Below are 3,065 nucleotides of genomic sequence, written 5' to 3'. Positions count from 1 at the left end.
TCTTGGAACTATCAGACCAGCTCCTACGGGAGTCCACAAGAAGTCCAAATAGGTAGTCAACAGCTGCAAAAATAAATATTGCAACCCAAATTCTCACAGACACTTCACTCCCACTCAAACTTTTTCTCTGAGAAAGGAGAAATCTCCAGCCCCGAAGATTCTCAGTTTCTCACAAAAAGCAGAGACCTTAGACAACAACAGGTACATTCACCTGTCAAGAAATATCAAAATAATAATCTCGCTTGTAACAAAAGATGTGTCAGACTCCAGGGCAGGAGAGGTGCGGGAAAGCTGCGAATGGCTGAGTGCACCAACGGGGAGGGGAGGAGGTGGAAAGCAGAGAGCTGGGTCCCACTTGCCTGCTCACTGGTGGAGTTGAGCAAGATGTTGCGGGAGCTTAATTTGGATCCACAGCACGTGCTAGATCCGATCCCGCTCGGCTCCCCATCCTCATCCAGACAGTGGGAGCGCCCGGCGGCCTCACCAGTAGCCTCCAGGAGTGCGTTGTCAGGTCCACGGCCATCCTGGGCCTCACACAGCAAAATACTCAAGGTCTCCTCATAAACCCTGGCTTCCAGGAACTTAACTTTGGTCTGTCCCCCCCCCCCCCCCCCCCCCCCAAGCCCAGTGGTGTAAACAATGGAGGTACAACAGATTCCAGCGATCTTGCGGCCTTGGCCATAGAAGGACCAACAGCAGATTTCGTCCCCACTGACGTCCTTCATGAACAGGACCCTCCCATTAAAGTGCAGAGACAGCGTATCAAACAGGTCAATATTTCTCAACATATTGTCATCAGAATTACTGGTGCATGAGTAATCGTAGTCAATTCTGTTGTAGAGCAGCTTCACAGCGGGCTTATTTGAAGTTGCGATAAGCTTTTGTTCTTTGAATGAGGTGATGACAGGAGCTTTGCAGAAAGGCTCATACATATCTTTGCTTTGTAGGGCTGCCTGGCACTCTTCCAACAGGCCCTGGATCAGGTAGTACTTGGCTTCTGCCAGCAGCTTTTCTCTCGGCAGCTGTCAGGCGGGAGGACTGCGACGCCACAAAGGTAATTGAGTATTGTACCAAAGTGCTTCCCACACCGGTCAGTGAGGATCCTTCACTGTTGGTGAGCACCACCATGTGCCCACTGAACATGGCTTTCAGCATGGTGTCCTGCTTGGTCAGTGTCTGCATGGTAGTGTAGTAGAGGGCCCTACCCACGTTCAGTTTCACATATTTGGAGCTAGGGCTCCTGCCCTTGGAAGCAGTGGTGTGGGTAGCAGCTGGGGGCACCACTGAGCTCACCACACTTTCTCCCATTCTTCTCAATGTTATCCATAATTTGTTATGATACACAGAGTTAAATGTTTTTGCACAGTCAATAAAACACAAGTAAACATACATATGAGACTATTGAAAAGACAGTGGCCTGGATCAGGTACACTTTAGTTCTCAAAGTGACATCTTTGCTCTTTAACACTTTAAAGAATTCTTTTCTAGCAGATTTGCCCAATGCAATATGTTGTTTGATTTTTTTAATCGCTGCTTCATAGACATTGATTGCAGATCAAGTAAAAGGAGTCTCTTCACAATTTCAACCTATTCTCCATTTATCATGATGTTGTTTATTGGTCCAGTTGTGAGGATTTTTGTTTTCTTTATGTTGAGATGTAATCTATATGAAAGGCTGTAGTCTTTGAATTTTATCAGTATGCCCTCCAAGTTGTTTTCACTTTAAGTAAGCAAAGTTGTGTCATCTCCATACTGCTGATTTTATGATTTTTAATGAGTCTTCTCCAATCCTGATGCCACATTCTTCTTCAAATAACCACCTTCTCAGATTATTTGCTCAACATCCAGACTGAATAGCCGTTATGAAAGGATACAACCCTGACACATATTTTTCTTGATTTTAAACCATGTACTATCCCCTTGTTTTGTCTGAAGGACTGCCTCTCTTGATCTGTGTATAAGTTCCTCTTGAGCAGAGTTCAGTGTTCTGGATTTCCCATTCTTTGCACCCTTTTCCATAATTATTATGATCCACATAGTCAAATACCTTTGTGTAGTCAATAAAATACAGGTTTACTTATGTCTGGTATTTTTGCTTTCAGCCAAGATTCATCTGACATCAGCTATATTTTCTCTTGTTCTACATCGTCTTCTGCATCCACCTTGAATTTCTGACAGTTCCCCATCTATATACTGCTGCAATCATTTTTCAATTATCTTCAGCAAATTTTAATTGTGTATGATATTAAAGATATTGTTTGATAATTTCTGCATTCTGTTGGATCACCTTTCTTTGTGATGGGCAAAAATATCAATCTTTTCCAGTCACTTGGCCAGGCAGTTGTCTTCCAAATTTCTTGGCATAAATGAGTAAGCACCTCCAGTGTGGCATCTGTTAGTTGAAACATCTCAGTGGATAGTCTATCAATTCTTGGAGCCTTCTTTTTCACCAATTCCTACAGTGAAGCTTAGACTTCTTCAATACCTTAGTTTATTATCATATGCTACCTCCTAAAATAGCTGAACATCAACCAAATTTTTTGCTTCAGTGCCTTCCATCTTTTTCTGATGCTTCCTGAATCATGCAACATTTTGCTCATAGAATCTTTCAATACTGTTTTCTTCATGTCTGATGTTCTTGATGTTACCCCACAACTCATCTAGTAATAGCTATTCAGTAATTCAAATCTATTCTTCAGATGACCTATAAATTCAGGTGGGTTATACTAAAGTTTGTATTTTGGTTCTTCTGGACTTGTTTTCATTTTCTTCAGCTTCAACTTAAACTTGAAGCTGAGAAATGGATGGTCTGTTTCATAGTTGAACCCTGGCCTTGGTGTGAGTTATGATATTAGCATCTTCATCTTCTCTTTCCACCAGTGTAGTCCATCTGTTCCTGTTTATTCCATCTGGTGAGATCTGTGTGTATAAAATTGCTGTTAATGTTGTTGAAAGACAGTATTTGCAATAAATAGTTGTTGGTATTGCAAAATTCTATCATGAGATCTCTGACATCCTTTCTATCACCGAGGCTGTTTTTACCAACTACTGATGCTACATATATA

General features: G+C 42.0%; 1 pseudogene; it reads right to left on the bottom strand.

Annotated features, from left to right (window-relative positions):
- Positions 1-420: 420 nt before the first annotated feature.
- LOC103208385 lies at positions 421-1,308 on the bottom strand (annotated as a pseudogene).
- Positions 1,309-3,065: the final 1,757 nt, after the last annotated feature.

The sequence above is a fragment of the Orycteropus afer genome, unplaced genomic scaffold (assembly GCF_000298275.1).
Source record: "Orycteropus afer afer isolate SDZICR_OR568_19922 unplaced genomic scaffold, OryAfe1.0 scaffold00430, whole genome shotgun sequence".
Classification (NCBI taxonomy): Eukaryota; Metazoa; Chordata; class Mammalia; order Tubulidentata; family Orycteropodidae; genus Orycteropus; species Orycteropus afer.
This window is presented reverse-complemented; position numbering and strand designations above follow the sequence as displayed.